We start from the raw sequence: 25868 nt of genomic DNA on the forward strand, positions 1-25868 counted from the left end.
TAATGTACCTGGACTTTCAGAAAGCATTTGATAAGGTCCCACATAGGAGATTAGTGGGCAAAATTAGGGCACATGGTTTTGGGAATAGAGTGCTGACATGGATACAAAATTGGTTGGCAGACAGGAAAGATGCTGGAGTCAATTATTAAAGAGGTAATAATGGGGCATTTGGATAGCAGTAAAAGGATTAGTCCAAGTCAACATGGATTTATGAAAGGGAAATCATGCTTGACTAATCTTCTGGAATTTTGTGAGGATGTGACAAGTAAAATGGATGAAAGGGTGCCAGTGGATGTAGTATATCTAGACTTTCAGAAAGCCTTGGATAAGGTCCCGCATGGGAGACTGGTGACTAAAATTGGAGCACATGGTATTGGGGGTAGGGTGTTGACATGGATAGAAAATTGGTTGGCAGACCGGAAGCAAAGAGTAGGAGTGAACGGGTCCTTTTCAGAATGGCAGGCAGTGGCGAGTGGAGTGCCACAAGGCTCGGTGTTGGGGCCGCAACTGTTTACCATATATATTAATGATTTGGAAGAGGGAATTAGGAGCACCACTAGCAAGTTTGCGGATGACACTAAGTTGTGTGGCAGTGTGAACTGTGAAGAGGATGTTAAGAGGTTGCAGGGTGACCTGGACAGATTGAGTGAGCAGGCAGATGTATGGCAGATGCAGTATAATATAGATAAATGTGAGGTTATCCACTTTGACGGCAAAAACAAGGGGGCAGATTATTATCTCAATGGGGTTAGGTTCTTGGTTTCTTGGTCCTCCAAAATATTCCAAATGGAATTTAAACTGGAGATGGTGGAGGGAGGACTTAAGCCAGAAAGGGTTATTGGGAAGAAAGAGCTACTTTAAATTTAGTTGCATCTGGTTGGGTAACTATAGTAGGGTGGAGAATATTCCATGCTTTAATTGTGCGGGGGAAGAACGAATTGCTGTACACATCTGTCTTTGTAGCTGGGATCACAAATTGGATCGAATGCCCTCGTCTGCTCCTAATTGGTTTGGGATTGGTGTAGGTCTTGTCGATCTATGTCGAGCTGACCATTTAACATTTTGTAAAAACAGGTCAAACGGTGAGCTTCACGTCTGTCTTGGAGAGGGTTCCACCCCAGACAATTCAGAAGTTTGGTGACACTCGCATCTCTCTCATAGGTGTTAGTAACAAATCGAGCTGCCTGTCTTTGGACACGTTCGATGGAAGAAATGTTTTTATTTGTGTATGGGTCCCATGCTGCAACTGCGTAGTCCAAATGAGGTCTAACGAGGGTGAAGTATAGCTTCTCCTTGACAGAAGTTGAATAATTATGAAAGTTGCGCCTCAGAAAGTTTAGGACACCTGTTGCTTTCACCGTTGTATGATGAGTCTGACCATTCCAACGCAGATCATTCTGCAATTTGATGCCAAGATACTTGGTTTGTTTGGATTCTTCAAGGGTGGCACCAAGTATATTGTAAGATGTTTCGCCTGGATTTTTCTTTCTGGTGACACGCATGGTTTCACATTTGGAAGGGTTGAACTGCATGCCCCATTGTTGTGACCACTCAACCATGGTATCGAGATCCTTTTGGAGAGCATCTTCATCATCAGCTGACTTAATTGGACGGTACATCAAACAATCATCAGCTAATAGTCTGGTCGTACTTGCGACTTTTTCATGGATGTCATTTATGTAAAGCAAAAATAGATGTGGGCCAAGTACTGCGCCCCGAGGTGCACAACTCAACACTGGATGCCAATTGGAGCTCTTTCCGTTCACACACACACGTTTTGTCAGGAAACTGGAAATCTGGAAATCCATCGTTTCGTGTTGGAATGAATACCATAGAAGTCAAGTTTCCGAAGCAGTCTCTGGTGTGGGATGACATCAAATGCTTTAGAAAAGTCCAGCACAACTAAATCCGTGATGATGTTACCATCAAGGTGCTTGGCCAGGTCATTTGTCGTCAGGATAAGCTGAGACTCGTATGATCTATGCCTTCTAAATGCATGTTGGTTGTCAGCAAGAATGTTATGTTTGCTCACGTGTCGCATCAGATTACTATCAATTAAATGCTCCAGCAATTTGCAGCAAGTACTTGTTAATGAAACAGGACGATAATTCGCTGGGTTGGTGGTTGAACCCTTCTTAAAGAGAGGAGTGATGTTAGCCTTCCTCCAATCCAGCAGAACATCACCTGAGTCAAGCGATTGTTGGAAAATGAACTGCAAAACTGGAGCCAGTTCTTCGGCTGCGATCTTGAGGGCTTGATTCTGTATCTGATCTGGTCCAATTGCTTTTGTGGTATTGATGTTGAGCAATAACTTCTTGACACCTTCAACCTCAATTTTAATAGCAGGCATATCAGCATACGGGCTGGGCGGTAGGACTGGAAATGATGAAGGCTACACATCTTCCCGGGTAAAAACATGTTGAAACTGGTTTGCAAGAGCTTCTGCTTTCGCCTGGTCCTCAGTGATCAGACAGTTGTTCACTTTAAGCATCTGGACACCAGTGTTGTCTGTCCGTCTGGATTTCACATATCTCCAAAAAGCCTTGGGTTGCTCTCCCCCAAGAATAGAAGAAACATGTTGTCTATGAGCACTCTTAATTGCACGATCGACTTGCTTTCGCACTCTAGTAAAATTGTCCCAGTCCAGTTTTGTACCCCTTTTTTTGGCACGGATATAAAACTTCTCTTTCTTACTGCAGAGACGTTATAGTTTTGCCGAAAACCAAGGAGGACGCATACGGCCCTTAATAGGTTTTTGAGGAACATGATTTGTAACATGATCTGAAATGTCCTCATTCTTCAGGGAACGGGGGATCCCTTCCTCCACCATAGATGAGGCTCGCACCAGGGTCTCTTCCATACCCCGCAACACTGCTCTCTCTCCCCATCCCTGCACTCGCAACAAGGGCACAGTCCCCCTAGTCCTCACCTTTCACCCCACCAGCCGTCACATACAACAAATAATCCTCCGTCAGTTTCGCCACCTCCAACGTGACCCCACCACTCGCCACATCTTCCCATCTCCCCCCATGTCGGCCTTCTGCAAATACCGCTCCCTCCGCAACTCCCTTGTCAATTCTTCCCTTCCCTCCCGTACCACCCGCTCCCCGGGCACTTTCCGTTGCAACCGCAAGAAATGCAACAACTGTCCCTTTACCTCCCCCTCGACTCCATTCAAGGACCCAAGCAGTCGTTCCAGGTGCGACAGAGGTTCACCTATATCTCCTCCAACCTCATCTACTGCATCCGCTGCTCTAGATGTCAGCTGATCTACATCGGTGAGACTATGCGGAGGTTGGGCGATCGTTTCGCCGAACACCTCCTCTCGGTCCGCTAGAACCTACCTGACCTCCTGGTGGCTCAGCACTTCAACTCCCCCTCCCATACACCGTCCGACCTCTCTGTCCTTGGACTCCTCCATGGCCAGAGTGAGCAACACCGGAAATTGGAGGAACAGCACCTCATATTGGGGAGTCTGCATCCTGCGGGCATGAACATTGAATTCTCCCAATTTTGTTAGCCCTTGCTGTCTCCTGCCCTTCCTCAGCCCTCGGGCTGTCTCCTCCCATCCCTCAGCGCTCGGGCTCCTCCTCCTCCTTTTTCCTTCCTTCTCCCCGCCACCCCCTATCAGTCTGAAGAAGGGTTTCGGCCCGAAACGTTGCCTATTTTCTTCGCTCCATAGATGCTGCTGCACCCGCTGAGTTTCTCCAGCATTTTTGTGTACCTATGATTTGTAACAATATTATTTAAAGAGTTTCTCAGCCACACCCAGTTGTCTTTTACTGATCTTTTATCTGGTTGCAGGTTGAAGAAATCTTTTCACTGTTTTTTTGCTAAGACTTTAAATTTCTCGCTGTTCACTTTTTTTCAGAGGGAAATTTTACGCGGTGGTTTTGAAGGAACTTTAAGTATTAAGTGCAGTTTTGCTTGGATAATACAATGATCGCTAATTCCAGCACACGATGAAACTTACGAAATTAAATCTGGGTGTGAAGTGAACAATAAATCCAAAGTATTTTCGGTGTCACTTGTCTCATCACGCCTGGTAGAGAAAGTGACTTTTTGGGACAGGTGAGGGGGAGGTACAGTGAGACCTGTGTGTCCTTGTACACCGGTCACTGAAAGTTGGCGTGCAGGTACTGCAGGCAGTGAAGAAAGCTAATGGAATGTTGGCCTTCATAACAAGAGGATTTCAGTATAGGAGTAAAGAGGTTCTTCTGCAGTGGTATAGGGCTCTGGTGAGACCACATCTGGAGTATTGTGTACAGTTTTGGTCTCCTAATTTGAGGAAGGACATCCTTGTGATTGAGGCAGTGCAGCATTCATGAGATTGATCCCTAGGATGGCGGGACTGTCATATGAGGAAAGATTGAAAAGACTAGGCGTTTAGAAGGATGAGAAGGGTACTTATAGAAACATATAACATTATAAAAGGACTGGACAAGCTAGATGCAGGAAAATTTTTCCCAATGTTGGGCGAGTCCAGAACCAGGGGCCACAGTCTTAGAATAAAGGGGAGGTCATTTAAGACTGAGGTGAGAAAAAACTTTTTCACCCAGAGAGTTGTGAATTTATGGAATTCCCTGCCACAAAGGGCAATGGAGGCCAAATCACTGGATGGATTTAAGAGAGAGTTAGATAGAGCTCTCGGGGCTAGTGGAGTCAAGGGATATGGGGCGAAGGCAGGCACGGGTTATTGTTATAGAACAATCAGCCATAATCACAATGAATGGCGGTGCTGGCTCAAAGGGCTGAATGGCCTCCTCCTGCACCTATTTTCTATGTTTCTATGGAGCACAGAACCCAAGTAAAACTGAAGTCTATGGTCATCAATTGTTGGGAGTTGCAACTATGGTTGATGCAGTCAATCATTTCTGCCACAGGCCATAATTTTAGCAGTTCCTCAAGATTGTATCCTAGGCCATTTCTAATAATTTAGGGTCTGAAGAAGGGTTTCGGCCCGAAACGTCGCCTATTTCCTTCGCTCCATAGATGCTGCTGCACCCGCTGAGTTCCTCCAGCAATTTTGTGTACCTTCGATATTCCAGCATCTGCAGTTCCCTTTTGAACACTCTAATAATTTATAGCTGCCTCATTAAAGAGTGTCTTCTATTATAAAATCTAAAGTGAGAATAATTGTTGATGATTGCATCTCCTTGTAACTCCTCAGCAAATGAAGCAGTTCATGCTTAGGCAACATTCAGGCATTAATGGCAAGTAGCAACCATCTCCAACATGAAAGAGTCTGACCAGCTATCCATGACAGTTAATGGCATTATGAAAATCAGTGTCTACATTGGAGAACTGTCATGCAAACTAATTAAGCAATAGTCTGATCCAGTTGAGCTTACAGAATCATCTATCTATCTATACTATTACTAAAACTCTTTGTCTTGTTTGTGGCTGTCTGTGTGTATGTATATGTGCCAATTTCTATTTCCCTATTTTCTTCCAAATGCTAGGCCATAGCCTTCCTATTTTCACACATTCTACTCACATTTTCACGTTGGGTCGATAAACATCTTCCCGTCGCATTTCCATCTATATTTGCGCACTTTTTAATCGTTTAAAGTTTTTAAAAAACGGAAAAAAACACTCGACTCGCAAGGCAGGAGGGAGCACTCCAGCACACCCGAGTGACGTCACAATGCACTCGCGAGGCAGGGTGGGGCACTCCAGCGCACTCACGTGGCAGCCGCTGCCTGCACCTGAGACCTGGTGGCGAGGGTGGAGCCGCGGGCCCTGGCTGGAGCCGAACTAGAGTGAGAGACGAGCCTGGAGCTTGGGATGGGGCCATGACCGCCAACGCCCAACACCTGGTGTTGAGGGTGGAGCCGCGGACCCTGGCAGGAGCCCAGCCTTGTGCACGAGCTGGAGTGAGAGCTGGGCCCGGGATGGGGCCGTAACCGCTGCCGCCCGACACCTGGTGGCGAGGGTGGAGCAGCGGGTCTTGGCTGGAGTCGAGCCTGGTGCTCCCTCTCTACCACCCCTCCCTCTCTAGGTGGCCTTTTTGAGGCGGGGGGGGGTGGGGGAGGGTGCAGGGGGTGTAAATAACCCGGAGGGAGTGTGAATAACCCTGGGGGAGGTTTATTCTCTAACCGGGGGGGGGGGGGGGGGAGTTTAAATAAACCGGGGGGTGAAGAGTATGAATAACCAGGGGGGGGGGGGGGAGAGTGTGAATAATACGGGGAGGGAGGTGTGAATAACTCGGGGGGGGGGGGCGGGTAGGGGTGTGAATAACCCGTGGGGGGAGTGTGAATAACGCGGGGCGGGCGAGGAGTTGGGGGGTGTGAATTAACCAGATGGGTGTTTGCTGCCTTTTTGAGCTGCGGTTCCGCGCTGGCTATGCGGAGAGAAACTCAAGCCGCGACCTATTAATTTGTTGTGCCATCATAGCTTCTCAGAAACATTGCTTCGCTGCTTAGTCTCACTAATTTTCTCTGAAAATACTCCAATAGCCCCGATTTCATCTCCGGGCTTGTCCGTTGTTCCACCGGTGGCGGCTTTTCCGGCGGTGCAGGGTGTGTGAATAACCCGGGGCAGGGGTGGGGGGGGGGGAGTGTGAATGACCCGGGTGGTGTGAATAGCCCGGGGGGGGGGGGGGCGGGAGGGAGTGTGAATAACCCGGGGAGGGGGAAGTGTGAATAACCCGTGGGGGTGTGTGTGACTAACCCGGGAGGTGGAGGGGTCCGGGGGGGGGGGGGAGTGCGTGAAGATTCGAAGTGCGTGAAGATTCTGTGTGTGAGACATTGTGACATCATCAGTGAAAGCTGGTCATTTTTAATTCAAAGTCTTTTGAAGTTTTTAAACCTTTTCAGTAATGTCGAGAAATAAAGCATAAAATAGTCAATAAAGGCAATCTCTACCTAGAGGGGGAAAATGTGAATCAGTATATGAAAAAATATTATCGTTACCGCATAGTAATTTTGCAAAGATGTAAAGCCAAATATATATAAACACGTACAAGATGAGAGTTTGAGAGTTATACTAGACTAAGACACACGGGAGGGCTGGTCCCCCAGCGCAATATTCTACCTCCCCACCAATTTCAATATTGGTGGCCAGTGGGCGGGGGGGGGGGGGGGGGGGGGCTTACTGGAGCGCTAGTATGGGTGTTGTGGGCTGAAGGGACTGGTTTTCAGAGGGTTAGTATGGACATTGTGGGCCGAATGGATTCTTGGGCTGGCGGCTCAGTCACTCAAGGCTGGTGTGCTGGCAGCTCACTCATTCAAGGCTGGAGGGCTGGCAGTTGACACGGCTATTCCTTGAAATGCCACTTCAAGCAGGGTGCAAGGCCACCAAATTCAAGTGCAGTTTCATACCACTTCAAGCAGGGTGCAAGGCCACCAAATTCAAGTGCAGTTTCCTGTCACTTCAAGCAGGGTACAAGGCCACCAAATTCGAGTGCAGTGTCATACCACTTCAAGCAGGATGCAAGGCCACCAAATTCGAATGCAGTTTCCTACCATTTCAAGCAGCCTGCAAGGCCACCAAATTCAAGTGCAATTTCATACCATTTCACGAAGGGTGCAAGGCCACCAAATTCAAATGCAGTTTCATACAATTTCAAGCAGGGTGCAAGGCCACTAAAGGCAGTGAGTCGTGACCTCTTCCTCCTCCTTCTTGCAGAGACTGAGCCACGCTCACACTTCCAGGTTTTATAGTCCCTCCCACCAGAACGTGTATGGCCTTCATGCCGTGATTGACAGTAGAGAGAATCTCAACATGTTTTAAACACTAATAACTCTTTTACTTTTCATCTATGGGAAAAATCCTCAGCAACTGATGAGCGGAGGGGGACTCTGAGTAAGATGGCCAAAAATCACAGCCGTACGTGGTAGCGTTTTTCCTAATATCAATATACAGCGCAATCAGGAAGAGGTCAAGATTAGACTTTTACTTATCTGGACGGCAAGGCAACGTTTGCATTTTCAAACCAACATTTCAATTAGGCAAGGCAACCTTTGCATTCTGAAACCAACTTTTCAATTAGGCAAGGCAACTTTTGCATTCTCAAACCAACTTTTCAATTAGGCAAGGCAACTTTTGAATTCTCAATCCAACTTTTCCATTAGGCAAGGCAACTTTTGCATTCTCCATCCAACTTTTCCAATTAGGCAAGGTATTCACAAACCAACTTTTCAATTAGGCAAGGCAACTTTAGCATTCTCAAACCAACTTTTCAATTAGGCTAGGCAACTTTGGCATTCTCAATCCAACTTTTCAATTAGGCAAGGCAATTCTGGCATTCTCAAACCAACTTTTCTTTGTTTTAATATTTTCTTTTATTAGAAGTAAGTACAATCATATGGCACCAAAGTGCCTAATATATATTTTCATAATACATTTTATGTACAGCTTCTTATTTTTGTTTTGTTATAATAAAGAAAAATAAGAATAAGAAAAATAAATTAGATAGTAAAGGATAGAAAGACGTGAGATATCTAGTGTGTGGAGAAGAAGAATGAATGAAGAAAGTTGAAGAAAAGAAAATAGGAAAAAGAGAATAAAACATAAAGAAAAGAAGTAAGGAGATCATTGTTTATAATCTTGACCATCCCTCGTCCAGTCCTGAAACAGTTAGCTTTTACAAATTGTGCTGCACCATATGATTCCAAAAAGACGACAAATGGAGACCAACTCGTTATGAATTGGTCTGATTTATCCATTAGGAGGAATCGCATTTCCACAAGATGTGCGGTGTCCAACATGCTTGTGATCCACATTTTAAGCGTTGGTATTGATGTATTTTTCCAAAATTTAAGTATTAATTTTTTTGCTATTATTAAACCGTAATTAAAAAATAAATTTTGAGATGAGTTCAATTTATTCCCATCTTCCATTACTCCAAATATAATCATTTCAGTATTAGGTCCCATTCTTATCTTAAATAATTTTGTAAATATTTCAAAAATATCACTCCAAAATCTATAAAGTTTTATGCAGGAAACAAAAGAGTGTGTTATAGTTGCGTTTTGGGATAAACATTTACCACAAATGGGGGATATATTTGGATAGAATTTGTTCAATCTTGTTTTTGAATAATATAATCTATGTAAAATTTTAAATTGAATTAGATTATGTCTTACATTAATCGAACATTTGTGAATATATATCAAGTACTTTTCCCATGTAACCTTCGTAATTTTTATCATTAATTCCCGTTCCCACTCTTCTCTAAGTACCTCTGTCGATGGTAGGTCTATATTTAAAATACTATTACTATAAATATGATATTAATTTTTGTGAGTCAGCTTTAATATTCATTGCTTCTTCCAATAAGTCAGGAGTTATTTTTTGATATCCTTATATGTATTTTTCATGAAATCGCAAATCTGAAGATATTTAAAATTGGTTGTTTTTCAATTTAAATTTTAATTGTAATTGTTGGAATGATAGTAGGTTTCCCATTTCATACATATCCCCGATCCTTTTAATTCTGAGACTTTCCCATTGGTTATATGTTTTATCAATAAGAGATGGTTTAAATAAAGGGTTATTCGCTATTGGCATTAACAATGATAAATTTCTTAATTTTAAAGATAATTTTATTTGTTTCCAAATTCTTATTGTATCATGTATAATTGGGTTCTTCTTATAACCATATAATAACCATATAACAATTACAGCACGGAAACAGGCCATCTCGACCCTTCTAGTCCGTGCCGAACACTTATTCTCCCCTAGTCCCATATACCTGCGCTCAGACCATACCCCTCCATTCCTTTCCCGTCCATATAACTATCCAATTTATTTTTAAATGATAAAAACGAACCTGCCTCCACCACCTTCACTGGAAGCTCATTCCACACAGCCACCACTCTCTGAGTAAAGAAGTTCCCCCTCATGTTACCCCTAAACTTCTGTCCCTTAATTCTCAAGTCATATCCCCTTGTTTGAATCTTCCCTACTCTCAGTGGGAAAAGCTTATCCACGTCAACTCTGTCTATCCCTCTCATCATTTTAAAGACCTCTATCAAGTCCCCCCTTAACCTTCTGCACTCCAAAGAATAAAGCCCTAACTTGTTCAACCTTTCTCTGTAACTTAGTTGCTGAAACCCAGGCAACATTCTAGTAAATCTCCTCTGTACTCTCTCTATTTTGTTGACATCCTTCCTATAATTAGGCGACCAAAATTGTACCCCATACTCCAGAATTGGCCTCACCAATGCCTTGTACAACTTTAACATTACATCCCAACTTCTATACTCAATGCTCTGATTTATAAAGGCCAGCACACCAAAAGCTTTCTTTACCACCCTATCTACATGAGATTCCACTTTCAGGGAACTGTGCACAGTTATTCCCAGATCCCTCTGTTCACCTGCATTCTTCAATTCCCTACCATTTACCATGTACGTCCTATTTTGATTTGTCCTGCCAAGATGTAGCACCTCGCACTTATCAGCATTAAACTCCATCTGCCATCTTTCAGTCCACTCTTCCAACTGGCATAAATCTCTCTGTAGACTTTGAAAATCTACTTCATTATCCACAACCCCACCTATCTTAGTATCATCTGCATACTTATTAATCCAATTTACCACACCATCAGCCAGATCATTGATGTACATGACAAACAACAGTGGACCCAACACAGATCCCTGTGGCACCCCACTAGTCACTGGCCTCCAACCTGACAAACAACCATTCACCATTACTCTCTGGCATCTCCCATTCAGCCACTGTTGAATCCATCTTGCTACTCCACCATTAATACCCAACAATTGAACCTTCTTAACCAACCTTCCGTGAGGAACCTTGTCAAAGGCCTTACTAAAGTCCATATATACAACATCCACTGCTTTACCCTCATCAATTTCCCGAGTAACCTCTTCAAAAAATTCAAGAAGATTAGTCAAACATGATCTTCCAGGCACAAATCCATGTTGACTGTTCCTAATCAGACCCTGTTTATCCAGATGCTTATATATATTATCTCTAAGTATCCTTTCCATTAATTTGTCCACCACTGACGTCAAACTAACAGGTCTATAATTGCTAGGTTTACTCTTAGACCCCTTTTTAAACAATGGAACAACATGCGCAGTACGCCAATCATATAACCATATAATATAACCATATAACCATATAACAATTACAGCATGGAAACAGGCCATCTCGATCCTTCTAGTCCGTGCCGAACACATAATCTCCCCTAGTCCCATATACCTGCGCTCAGACCATAACCCTCCATTCCTTTCCCATCCATATAACTATCCAATTTATTTTTAAATGATAAAAACGAACCTGCCTCCGGCACTATTCCCGTTTCTAATGACATTTGAAATATTTCTGTCATAGCCCCTGCTATTTCTACACTAACTTCCCTCAATGTCCTAGGGAATATCCTGTCCGGACCTGGAGACTTATCCACTTTTATATTTCTCAAAAGTGTCAGTACTTCCTCTTCTTTGAATCTCATAGTTTCCATAGTTACTCTACTTGTTTCCCTTACCTCACATAATTCAATATCCTTCTCCTTGGTGAATACCGAAGAAAAGAAATTGTTCAATATATTGTGTTGTTCAGTTTTTTCGGGGAGAAGAGGCTCGGTCCTATATTACAAGGAAAATAATCCTCTTTCTCCATTTTTATCCATTCTGTCCGTTGGGTAGAACTATCCAGCCAATAAATTATATTCTTAATATGCACTGCCCAATAATAATACATAAAATTCGGGAGTGAGAGTCCCCCGACATCTTTTCGTTTACATAAGTGTTTTTTTTTTAAATTCTATGTGATCTATAATCCCAAATAAAGTATTTTGGTATATATACAGGTATAGATTGAAATAGGTATAATAATTGTGGTAGGAAGAACATTTTTATAGCATTTATTCTACCTAATAATGATAAAGGAAGTGTTTTCCAAAATTTAATCAGCATATTAAGTTTATTTAATAAAGGTATAAAATTAGCGTTGAATAATGCTTTATATTTTCTAGTAATCTGAATACCGAAGTATTTAAAATTTTCTGTTGCAATTTTAAAGGGGAACTTCAGTAAGTGTGTAGGTTCTTTAGGTTTTAACGTCATGATTTCACTTTCATTCCAATTTATTCTATATCCAGAAAAAGACCCAAATTCCTCTATTAAATTTAATAAATTTGGTATGCTCGTTTGTGACTTTGTAATATATAAAAATATATCGTCTGCATATAATGAGATTTTATTGAGTCCCTAGTATTATAGCCCTGAATATTCAGATGAATTCTTATACTTTCAGCCAAGGGTTCCATCATAAGGGCAAATAGCAGGGGTGATAACGCACATCCCTGCCTATTATCCCTTGATAATTTTTGAGATAACATATTGTTAGTTAATATTCTTGCCATCGGTTTATCATACAATAATTACTTATCTGGACGGCAAGGCAACTTTTGCATTTTCAAACCGACATTTCAATTAGGCAAGGCAACCTTTGCATTCTGAAACCAACTTTTCAATTAGGCAAGGCAGCTTTTGCATTCTCAAACCAACTTTTCAATTAGGCAAGGCAACTTTTGCATTCTCAAACCAAATTTTCAATTAGGCAAGGCAACTTTTGCATTCTCAATCCAACTTTTCCATTAGGCAAGGCAACTTTTTCATTCTCAATCCAACTTTTCAATTAGGCAAGGCATCTTTAGCATTCTCAAACCAACTTTTAAACTAGGTGGGGGACTGAGTAAGATGACCAAAAATTACAGCCGTAAGTGGCAGCGTTTTTACTAACATCAATATAAAGTGAATAACCCGGGGGGTGGAGGGGTGGGGGTGACATCACTCGAAGTGCGTGGAAGATTCTGTGTGTGAGACGGCCCCGAGCCGAGCCGTTGTGACATCATCAGTGGAAGCTGGTCATTTTCAATTCAAAGTCTTTTGAAGTTTTTAAACCTTTTCAGTAATGTCAAGAAATAAAGCATAAAATAGTCAGTGAAGGCAATCTCTACCTAGAGGGGGAAAATGTGAATCAGAATATGTAAAAATATTATCGTTACCGCATAGTATTTTTGCGAAGGTGTAAAGACAAATACATATACACACGTACAAGATGAGAGTTTTAGTTATACTAGACTAAGCTTCACACGGGAGGGCTGGTCCCCCAACGCAATATTCCACCTCCCCACCAATTCCAATATTGGTGACCAGTGGGGGGTCTTTCTGGAGCGCTAGTATGGGTGTTGTGGGCTGAAGGGACTTTAGCTTTCTCAAACCAACTTTTCAATTAGGCAAGGCAACGTTTGCATTCTCCAACTTTTCAATTATGCAAGGCAACTTTTGCATTCTCAAACCAACTTTTCAATTATGCAAGGCAACTTTTGCATTCTCAAACCAACTTTTCAATTATGCAAGGCAACTTTTGCATTCTCAAACCAACTTTTCAATTAGGCAAGGCAACTTTAGCATTCTTAATCCAACTTTTCAATGAGCAAGGCATCTTTAGCATTCTCAAACCAACTTTTAAATTAGGAGGGGGACCGAGTAAGATGACCAAAAATCACAGCCGTAAGTGGCAGTGATTTTTCTAAAATCAATATACAGTGCAACAGGAAGTGGTCAAGATGAGACTTTTAGTAATATAGATACTAGCCCAAGTGCAGCTCCCCCAACGCACCCATTCCCCATGGGAATTTAATAAATTTGGTATGCTCGTTTGTGACTTTGTAATATATAAAAGTATATCGTCTGCATATAATGAGATTTTATTGAGTCCCTAGTATTATAGCCCTGAATATTCAGATGAATTCTTATACTTTCAGCCAAGGGTTCCATCATAAGGGCAAATAGCAGGGGTGATAACGCACATCCCTGCCTATTATCCCTTGATAATTTTTGAGATAACATATTGTTAGTTAATATTCTTGCCATCGGTTTATCATACAATAATTACTTATCTGGACGGCAATTATGCAAGGCAACTTTTGCATTCTCAAACCAACTTTTCAATTAGGCAAGGCAACTTTAGCATTCTTAATCCAACTTTTCAATGAGCAAGGCATCTTTAGCATTCTCAAACCAACTTTTAAATTAGGAGGGGGACTGAGTAAGATGACCAAAAATCACAGCCGTAAGTGGCAGTGATTTTTCTAAAATCAATATACAGTGCAACAGGAAGTGGTCAAGATGAGACTTTTAGTAATATAGATACTAGCCCAAGTGCAGCTCCCCCAAGGAGGTTTATTTATCCGACTGTACGGAGCTCTCTGTCTAATCAGCCACCATGCTCTGCCGCCAGTTCTGATTTCTATATATTTATCTATATAGCTATCTATCTATCCATCATATACATATTAAAAGTCTGATCTTGTTAGTGTGTGTATATGTGTGTGTATATGTGGTTGTCTTTATATCTTCGCAAAAACACTACTCGGCAAAAGTGATAGCCTTCCAGATGTCCACATCTGCGCCAGGTGAATCGAGATGGGGCTCCTAAGGGACCGTATTAGGAACCTCGAGCAGCAGCTCGATGACCTCCGTCTGGTCAGGGAGAGCGAGGAGGTCATAGAGAGAAGTTATAGAGAGGTGGTCACTCCAGGACCACAGGAGGCAGACAAGTGGGTCACAGTTAGGAGGGGCAAGGGGCAGAGGCAAGGACTAGAGAGTACCCCAGTGGCTGTACACCTTGGGAATAGGTACTCCTGTTTGAGTACTGTTGGGTGGACAGCCTACCTGGGGGTAGCAACAGCGGCCGGGCCTCCGGTACAGAGACCGGCCCTGGTGCTCAGAAGGGTAAGGAAAAAAAGAGGAGGGCAGTAGTAATGGGGGACTCTATAGTTAGGGGGTCAGATAGGCCATTCTGTGGACGCAGTCAGGAGACCCGGGTGGTAGTTTGCCTCCCTGGTGCCAGGGTCTGGGATGTGTCTGAACGTGTCCAAGATATCCTGAAATGGGAGGGAGAGGAGCCCGAGGTCATGGTACATATAGGTACCAATGACATAGGTAGAAAAAGAGAAGAAGTCCTGAAAGGAGAATTTAGGGAGTTAGGAGGAGAGTTAAGGAGAAGGACTGCAAAGGTAACAATCTCAGGATTACTGCCTGTGCCACGCGACAGTGAGAGTAGGAATGGAGCGAGGTGGAGGATAAATGCGTGACTGAAGGACTGGTGCAGAGGGCAGGGATTCAAGTTTCTGGATCATTGGGACCTCTTTTGGGGAAGGTATGACCTGTACAAAAAGGACAGGTTGCACTTGAACCCGAGGGGGACCAATATCCTGGCGGGGAGATTTGCAAAGGCTATTGGGGAGACTTTAAACTAGAATGGTTGGGGGGAGGGACTCAAATTGAGAAAGTTAGTAGACAGTGTGTGAGGCAGGAGGCAGAGAAGGGAAGCACTCAGGCCCAACATGTATGTGGGAAAGAAGAAAAAAATAATAAACAGACAGTGGGGGATTTCTTAAATGTGCGAGCAGAGAGACAGAGGAGTGTAAAATGAGGGTAGAAGCAATAGGTAGAAAGGTGAAAAGTAAAAGTGGCAGGCCGGCAAATCCAGGGCAAAAATCAAAAAGGGCCACTTTTCAGCATAATAGTATAAGGGGTAAGAGTGTTGTAAAAACAAGCCTGAAGGCTTTGTGTCTCAATGCAAGGAGCATTCGTAATAAGGTGGATGAGTTGAATGTGCAGATAGCTATTAATGACTATGATATAGTTGGGATCACGGAGACATGGCTCCAGGGTGACCAAGGCTGGGAGCTGAACATCCAGGGATATTCAATATTCAGGAGGGATAGACAGAAAGGAAAAGGAGGTGGGGTAGCTTTGCTGGTTAGAGAAGAGATTAACGCAATAGAAAGGAAGGACATTAGCTAGGAGGATGTGGAATCGATATGGGTAGAGCTGCGAAACACTAAGGGGCAGAAAACACTAGTGGGAGTTGTGTACAGGCCACCTAACAGTAGTAGTGGAGTTGTGGATGGCAACAAACAGGAAATTAGAAATGCGTGCAACAAAGGTAAAACAGTTATAATGGGCGACTTCAAACTACATATAGATTGGGTGAATCAAATCGGCTGGGGTGCTGAGGAAGAGAATTTCTTGGAATGTATACGGGATAGTTTTCTAAACCAACATGTAGAGGAACCAACGAGAGAGCTGGCTATTCTAGTCTGGGTATTGAGTAATGAGGAAGGGTTAGTTAGCAGTCTTGTTGTGAGTGGCCCCTAAGGTAAGAGTGACCATAATATGGTTGAGTTCTTCATTAGGATGGAGAGTGACATTGTTAATTCAGAAACAAGGGTCCTGAACTTAAAGAAAGATAACTTTGAGGGTATGAGACGTGAATTGGCCAAGATAGACTGGCAATTGATTCTTAAAGGGTTGACGGTGGATATGCAATGGAAGGCATTTAAAGAATGCATGGATGGACTGCAACAATTGTTCATCCCAGTTTGGCAAAAGAATAAATCAGGGAGGGTAGTGCATCCGTGGATAACAAGGGAAATCAGGGATAGTATCAAAACAAATGATGAAGCGTACAAATTAGCTAGAAAAAGCAGCCTACCAGAGAACTGGGAGAAATTCAGAGTCCAGCAGAGGAGGACAAAGGTCTTAATTAGGAAAGGGAAAATAGATTATGAAAGAAAACTGGCAGGGAACATAAAAACTGCCTGCAAAAGTTTTTATAGATATGTGAAGAGAAAAAGATTAGTTAAAACAAATGTAGGTCCCTTGCAGTCAGAAACAGGTGAATTGATCATGGGGAACAAGGACATGGCAGACCAATTGAATAACTACTTTGGTTCTGCCTTCACTAAGGAAGACATAAATAATCTGCTGGAAATAGCAGGTCAAATGAGATGGAGGAACTGAGTGAAATCCAGGTTAGCCGGGAAGTTGTGTTAGGTAAATTGAATGGATTAAAGGCCGATAAATCCCCAGGGCCAGATAGGCTACATCCCAGAGTACTTAAGGAAGTAGCCTCAGAAATAGTGGATGCATTAGTGATAATTTTTCAAAACTCTTTAGATTCTGGAGTAGTTCCTGAGGATTGGAGGGTAGCTAATGTAACCCCACTTTTTAAAAAGGGAAGGAGAGAGAAACGGGGAATTACAGACCAGTTAGTCTAACATCGGTAGTGGGGAAACTGCTAGAGTCAGTTATTAAAGATGGGATAGCAGCACATTTGGAAAGTGGTGAAATCATTGGACAAAGTCAGCATGGATTTATGAAAGGTAAATCATGTCTGACGAACCTTATAGAATTTTTCGAGGATGTTGGGGGGCAGTGTGAGCTGTGAGGAGGATGCTAGGAGGCTGCAAGGTGAACTGGATAGCCTGGGTGAGTGGGCAAATACATGGCAGATGCAGTATAATGTGGATAAATGTGAGGTTATCCACTTTGGTGGCAAAAACAGGAAAGTAGACAATTATCTGAATGGTGGCCGATTAGGAAAAGGGGAGATGCAACGAGACCTGGGTGTCATGGTACACCAGTCATTGAAAGTAGGCATGCAGGTGCAGCAGGCAGTGAGGAAAGCGAGTGGTATGTTAGCATTCATCGCAAAAGGATTTGAGTATAGGAGCAGGGAGGTTCTACTGCAGTTGTACAGGGTCTTGGTGAGACCACACCTGGAGTATTGCGTACAGTTTTGGTCTCCAAATCTGAGGAAATACATTCTTGCCATAGAGGGAGTACAAAGAAGGTTCACCAGACTGATTCCTGGGATGTCAGGACTTTCATATTAAGAAAGACTGGATAGACTCGGCTTGTACTCGCTAAAATTTAGAAGATTGAGGGGGGATCTTATAGAAACTTACAAAATTCTTAAGGGGTTGGACAGGCTAGATGCTGGAAGATTGTTCCCAATGTTGGGGAAGTCCAGGACAAGGGGTCACAGTTTAAGGATATGGGGGAAATCTTTTAGGACCGAGATGAGAAAAACATTTTTCACACAGAGAGTGGTGAATCTCTGGAATTCTCTGCCACAGAAGGTAGTTGAGGCCAGTTCATTGTCTATATTTAAGAGGGAGTTAGATGTGGCCCTTGTGGCTAAAGGGATCATGGGGTATAGAGAGAAGGCAGGTACAGGATACTGCGTTGGATGATCAGCCATGATCATATTGAATGGCGGTGCAGGATCGAAGGGCCAAATGGCCTACTCCTGCACCTATTTTCTATGTTTCTATGTTTCTAAAAGCAAGAAACAGAAGGACAGGCTTGAAGCGACACACAGACGAAGACAAAAACAAACAGGCTGGTGGAGACGATGCAACAGAGGCCCTTCATGAGGGATTAAAAAGCTTAAGTACACAAATCAGCAACTTGGGAAGAGAATTAAAAGCGGACTTCACATCATTCAAAGACGATTTCAAGCGGGATATGAGAGAAGAGCTGGCCAAACTTAAACATGAAATGAATCATCAGATGTCGGCGAATGCGCAAGCAATACAAGACCAAAAAAAAAAACTGATGAAGCCGCCGCCCGAATAGAGGAGCTGGAAACATGGAGTGTCGCTGCAAATTCCGTACTCCAAGAAACACTGATAGACCAGAAGTTACTTGTTGACAAATTGAACGATCTGGTGTTCAGTTCCCGAAGAAATAATCTGCAGATATACGGTGTGCCGGAAGGTGCGGAAGGTAGCTCAGTACCTCAGTTTGTGGAGAAACTGCTCAGAAGTGAAATGTCAATCCCTGAAATGACAGATTTACAGATTCAATGAGCACATAGAGCCCTGGCACAGAAACCAAGCCCCAGCTCCCCTCTGAGATCCATAATTGTCCACTTTCTCCAGTTTAAAGTTAAAGAGATGGTTCTCAAACAGGCATGGTAAAAGAAGATCCAACTTGGAGAACGAATGCTGTCTTTTGACCACGACTATACTATCGCTGTAGTACAAAAACGTAAAGCATACAAACATGTTAAAAGCATCCTAAAAGAGGAAGGAATCCGCTTTCAGACACCATTTACCAAGATACGTATTCACTGGGACAGTGGACACAAAACCTACGATAATGCAAGGGAAGCCATGCGAGAGCTACAACGGAGAGGCTACAAAGTGGAAGAGCTGTGGGGAGACATGGACATGCCGCCACTGCGTGAACAACTCCGCCAAACGGCGCAGTGGCAGCTCACCGAGAGACACGAAGAATCAGAGACAGTCAGACGGGCATGGGAGCGCCTTCAAGAATTACAACGAAAGAGTCATGCTTGAACTGAGATATGATTATGAAGTTACGCATAGACAAGGATAACACAGTGGTCTCTGCCACAATATGTTAGAATACTGAGTTCTTATGGAATCCTTGGTTTACAAATATGTGTATGGATATGTATATTCATAGACAAATCTGTTTATAAGCCTGGTTCTAAAAATATCACCAAGCGTCACAGACCTCATGTGAGTGTAATTAATGTTGATTTAATACAACTTTCTGTATTAGATAAATCCGACAGTTAGGGAGATTAGCGGAATATTAGAGTTAGAATGAATGCAGGGACCCATAGAGGGTTATCCCCCTTATCTAGGAGAGGGCCCTTTCTTAGTGTTGGGCTTCCCCCCTCAATTTACAAAGGGATTCGGGATCTATGGTGGAGAGAGACTACCCTTTTTTGAGTCTATATATGTTTTGATGTTTTGTTTTGTTTTGCCAGGTGAAACACCTTTGTTTGTTCATATGTTTTGGTTTGTTGTTCAGAATGGTTCTGGTGTTGAGTTGAGGGGATACAGTGAAATCAATCACACTAAGTGTAATGATGGAATGTCAAGGACTTAAGCTGATGTCTCTAAATGTTAATGGCTTGGGTAATCCAATTACGAAGGCTAAAGTCATGACTAAATTGAAAAAAGTGAAGATGCATATTAATTTCTTACAAGAAAACCATGTATCGCGACAAGAGCATGAGAAGCTGAAAAGATTTGGATATAAACACATATTATAGCTCACATACTTGTAGTCATAACTGAGGACGGGCAATCTTGATATCAAACTCAGTTAAATTTGATTTTTTTAAAGAAATAAAAGACAAAGAAGGGAGGTATATCATAGTAAAGGGCAAAGTTGATAATAATATCCTGACACTGGTGAATAGCTATGCTCCCCCAGATAGTGATTTTTTTTTTTCAAATCCCTATTAGGTATTGTTGCAATGGAAGCAGAAGGAATTTGTATATGTGGGGGGGTCTGAATGTTGTACTGAATCATAGGCTTGATACGACAAGTAAAATGAAGAATAAGAACCAGTTATCAAAACTACTAAACACTACCTGTGAAGAATTTGGTTTTCTTGACGTCTGGAGGCATTTTCACCCTCTAGAAAGAGACTATACAAATTACTCAATACCGCACTCAGTTTACTCCAGAATAGACTATTTCTTAATGCAGAAAGAAGACTGTTATAAGGTAATGGATTGCTGAATTTGGTGTGGCAGATGAATCAGACCATAATGCCATATACTTAACAATTCAAATGGACAGTAGAAGGAAAAACACAGTGTGGTGATTAAATGTTGGAATACTGAATGATAAAACAACTGTTAATGATATTAAATTGGAAATTTATCTAAAGGTGAATGACAATGGGGAGGTGGACCCATCCATACTATGGGACTCATTGAAGGCTGTAATACGAGGTAGGTTAATAGCTAAGGCATCACATATTAAAAAGGCCAGAATGAACACATAATAAATTGATATCAGACCTGAAGGATTTAGAACAGCAGTACAAAAATAATAAGGACCAGAGAACGTATAAACAAATAGAAGATTTGAGGGGACAAATGGATGGAATATTGGGTCAAGAGGTGGAGAAAAAAGAAAGATTTGTTAAACAGGCACATTATGAGCTAGGCCCTAAATCCACTAAAATACTTGCCCAGAGGCTATGTAAACAACAGGCTGACAACACCATACACAAAATTAAGGACCCCTGTACACAGAAATTGAAGAGTGATCCAAAAGAAATAGAATATATCTTCCAGGAATATTATAAATAATTATATACACAAACCTCTACAGTAGATGGGGAATCAATGAGGACTTTTTTTAAGTACAATAGATCTGCGCTGTATTGGAGAGACACAAAATAAAATAATCACAGCAGAAATATCACTGGAGGAGATAGAGAAGACAATTGGTAGGATGAAAACAAACAAGGCCATCGGCTGCAACGGTTTCCCTATAGAATGGTATAAAATATTTCGGAATGAGCTGAACCCACTTCTTCTGAGAACCTTTAACTGGATTATCAAAGAAGGCAAGACACCCCCGTCATGGAAAGAGGCAATTATAATATTATTCCCCAAAGAGACCAAAGACAAGGAAAATTGTACCAACTACAGACCAATATAGATTCTAAATGTGGACTATAAATTATATTCTTCAATTATCTCCAAACGATTTGAAAAGTTCATGCCAGATTTAATTGATGAAGACCAGACTGGTTTTATAATAGGCAGACAAACACAGGACAGTATAAGAAGAACCCTACAGATAATACACAAGATTCAAAAGGAAAGTACGTGCGCTGTCCTGATAAGCCTAGATGCGGAAAAGGCTTTCGATAGGGTTAATTGGGAATTTTTATATCAAACACTAGAAAGATTTGGCTTTACCGAAGATTCAATTCAAGTTATTAAAGCAATTTACCAGCAACCTACTGCAAGAGTAAAGGTGAATGGGTCCTTAACTGAGAGATTTGTGTTAGGAAGAGGAACGAGACAGGGATGTTGTCTTAGCCCTACCCTGTTTGCTATACGTATTGAATCATTGGCGCAAGCGATTCGTCAAGATAGGGACATGAGGGGAATAACTATAAGAGACAGAGAACATAAAATTGACCTTTTTGCAGATGACGTAATGATGTATCTCACGGAAGTAAACACCTCCTTTCCAAGGATGATGGGGATCATAGAGAAATTTAATTTTTATGCAGGATATAAAGTGAATATTTCAAAAACTCAAACCCTCCTATTTAATTGTGCTCCTACAGAAGAAATCAAGTAAAAGTATATTATTAAATGGGATTCAAAATGAATAAAATACCTAGGGGTACATATAACAAAAAAGATATCAATGTTGTATGGGGCCAATTATAATCACATCAACCAAAACATAAGAAAGGATATAGAAAGATGGTCCACCTACCCAATGGATTTTAGTAGTAAGATAAATGTGGTGAAAATGAATATTTTGCCAAGGCTATTGTACTTGTTTCAATCTCTGCCAATAGAGGTACCATTAAAACAATTCACAAATGGGATAAATTAATATCTAGATTTATTTGGGGAGGAAAGAAGGCCAGAGTTCGATATACTACACTCCAGTTGCCAAAGGACAAAGGTAGAATGGCACTTCCAAATTTTAGGATATATTTCTATGCAGCCCAACTTCGACCACTGGTGTGAGGACAGCTATATAGCTAGGTGGAAAGAGATTAAGACATATATCCCTGACTTCCACATTGGGAGAAAAAGCGCTTTCTGGACATATCAGGATCCAATAACGATATTTAATTTAGAAACCTGGTTCACTCTTACCAGACAACTTAAACTGAATAAAGAACAAAAAGTTTTAAGATGTATAGCTTTGGATAGTGAATTTAAACCAGGGTTGTATGACTCAACATTTAAAGAGTGGATGAAAAAAGGAATGACTGCATTTTGTACTGTTACTAAAAATGGAGACCTAAGAAGTTTTCAAGATTTGAAGGATAGATTTGCACTTCGTATCCAAGACTTGTTTAGATACCTCCAATTGAGAGATTATTACAATAAAAAAGTAAAAAGGGAGGCACTAGAAGAAAATAATCCAGTGGTAGAAGTGATAGTTAATGCGTATCATCAAAAAACACAAAGGATTATTTCTAAACTTTACCATAGTTTAATGGAATGTCAAGCTAAAACTACAATGTAAAATTTAAGTGGGAAAAGGAATTGAACATCACAATCTCAGAAGAAGAATTGCATCATATGTGTGAAACACTACAGACATCCACTAATTCACAAAAATGGAGAGTCTTTAATTGGAAAATGTTGATTCGTTTCTTTATTACGCCTAACATAAAAAGTAAACAAATTCTGAGGCAGCAAACATGCTGGAGGCAATGTGGCCAAACAGACGCAAATCATGCACATATTCTGGAGTTGCCCAAAAATAGAACCATTTTGGGACAGAGTGAATTCAGAATTAATAGAGGTATTAGGATATATATAGTGTTCCATTTTACACCTGGGTAACATAACTACAGTGGTGCTGAAGGAAGATCACTACTTGGTTAAAATCCTACTCACAGCTGGCTGAAAGGCCATTACAAGAAACTGGCTTGCAGCAGACACACCCAGATTTAGACAATGGTTAGACATAGTACAGGAAATATTTGTCATGGAGAAAATGACATATTCTCTAAGAGTTTAACAGAAAATGGGGGAAATGGATTAGGTATAGAAATAAAGACATCAACACTGTATAATTTTATTGACAATAATGTAAGTTATTGGAAAATGTTTTAATAAGAAAATAGTTCTGCATACTGCACCATTAATTGTAAACTGAACCCCCCCCCCCGCTGCACTGTTGTATGTTTCACTGCATCGTTGTTATATTGGTGTTTTATTTGTGTATGCATAAAAGCAATAAAGACTAAAGTGAAAAAAAAAGAAATCAGAACTTACCTCTGGACCCCAGGCTTTATCTTTGTATTTTAAATCACCATCGTAAGCTTTTAACATTTCGTCCCATGTCTGTGCTTCACGCAGACAGCCAGCCTAAAGAAAGTTCAAATAGTATATATGGTTCTGAAAGTCCTCATGGGTAATACCTGCTTTGGCTTCATTATCAAAAGGGGTCACCATAAAACACCAAGCTAATTATCTAATCAGGTGACAATTTGAATTCTTCAAGACATTTTTTCTGTGAAGCAATATCTTCCATGGCACTGCTCATTGCATCTTTGATCAACGCACTGGTGACTTCTTTCCAAGCATTCTGCACCTACTTTTGAGGCCCATCTTTCTTTGATGAACACAATTCCCAATTCTCCTCCATCAAATGGGACAATACTTCCCTCACATATCCATTGGGAATAAGTGATTAATTTTCTCTACCATTTCCTGCTACCATTTCCTCGTCAACACTAAGCTACGACCCTTTATACATTATGGTCTTGTGCAATAGAGACAAGCCTTGTGGCAAGATTTTTCATTTAAATCAGACTCTCACCTGTGCCATTGTTGTATTATAATAGAAATCTGTCCTCCCATTATCTTCCCAAATGATGTAATTGGCCCTTATAGGTCCACGGAAGTGAGAACCATCATACCTATAATAAAACAAAAAAAAATTCTTGTAATTTCCTCATTAACAAATAATTATCGGTACAAGTTCACGCTGCACTTCATTGAAACAAGTAAGGATAATCAAACCCATCAATTTTAATTACATTGAAATTACAACCAAAGACCACAAAACCTTGATATTTATACCTCCATCTGAACCTCCATATGATGCCAAAAAACAAGTCAGCTATTGTTTCATTGAATGGGCAACAGGTTAAAAGGATTGGATGGCCAACTCCTGCTCCTTGGGTTCTTATGCTTTTGTATCCAGTTCCTCAGGTAAAAGAGTGAAGTGTTTGAAGTAGAGGGTGGGAACCAGCACAGAGCAATGTTCTTTGGGCATGGGCTAAAAACAGTCAGCTGGCAGAGGGAAAGTGACAAAGGAGGATTGTACCATTTGGCTTTGGCTTGACTAGTCTGTGGGCAGTTCTCCCAATGTAGACAACAATCTCCAGATGCCTATCAGCTGGATTTTTGCCACGTCTGACTTTGGTAGCTTTGACAATGCTTGTTGGCTCATCTGTTTTTTATACCTTTTCTGTTTTAATATAGTATTTTAGATACAACTGAGTGGCTTGCTATACCATTTCAGAAGACAGCTCAGAAACAACCATCTTTAGAGACATTCAGACTAAATTGGGTTATGAAAGTAGATTTTCTCTCTGAAGGACTTTTGTGAACCAGATGAGTATTTACAATAATCAACTAGTTTTATGGGACTAATTAGTAGGATTCGTTGATTTATCACATTCTAATTTTAAACAATAATAGTTTAAGTTTACTGATTTTCATAGCAAGATTTGAACTCACCTATGGGGTATGGTTAAAGTGAATAGTCATGGTGTTCCCCACCCCCACAAGGTAGCAGAGTCTAAAATTAAAGGGCATAGGTTTAAGGTGAGAGGGGAAATATTTAAGGAGTCCCGAAGGGCAACTTCTTCACAGAGGAAGATGCGGACACTTTAAAAAGACACTGAGACTATGTTTGTAGGGATTTGGACAAGGCACAAACAAATAGGATGAGTTTGGTTAAGCAATTTGGTTGGCATGTGCAGATTGGGCCAAAGGATCTTTTTCTGTGCTGTTTAGTTCAATGACTCTATGACTATGAGTTCAGGCTGCTGGGTGACTAGTCCAATTATCTAACTACTAAACTGAGAGTAAACTTGCACAGATCACCCTGACACAAAATTCAGACATGACAAAGTCACTTCCATCTCAGTCAGCCTTGCAACATCTTATGAAGACATAATGAACGTTTCTAAATTTTGCAATAGCTTGATCGAGTTGTGCTTACAGAACCATATCATATTTTGAGCTTACAGAACTATATCAGACGTTAGATTAAGGATTTGTTTGCAATAAGATCAAAAGATCATAAGTGATGGGAGTAGAATTAGGCTATTCGGCCCATCGTCTACTCTGCCATTCAATCATGGATGATATATCTCTCCCTCCTAACCTCATTCTCCTACCTTCACCCCATAACCTCTGACACCTGTTAGAGAGGGGTTTCATTGCCTGAAATTAAGCACCTTAGTTATGAGGAGAGATAGAATAGGTTAACCTTCCTTGGAGTGGAAAATGCTGAGGACAGACCTGTCTGAAAGAT

The 25868-nt window shown here is 41.4% G+C and overlaps 1 long non-coding RNA gene across 1 annotated transcript; it reads left to right on the forward strand.

Annotated features, from left to right (window-relative positions):
• The first annotated feature begins 2629 nt into the window (after positions 1-2629).
• On the forward strand, positions 2630-22314 carry LOC116976231. Its single transcript, XR_004412905.1, has 3 exons — positions 2630-2641; positions 11505-11509; positions 22220-22314. It is a non-coding gene; the product is annotated as an uncharacterized LOC116976231 (long non-coding RNA).
• Positions 22315-25868: the final 3554 nt, after the last annotated feature.

The sequence above is a fragment of the Amblyraja radiata genome, chromosome 8 (genome assembly GCF_010909765.2).
Source record: "Amblyraja radiata isolate CabotCenter1 chromosome 8, sAmbRad1.1.pri, whole genome shotgun sequence".
Taxonomy (NCBI): Eukaryota; Metazoa; Chordata; class Chondrichthyes; order Rajiformes; family Rajidae; genus Amblyraja; species Amblyraja radiata.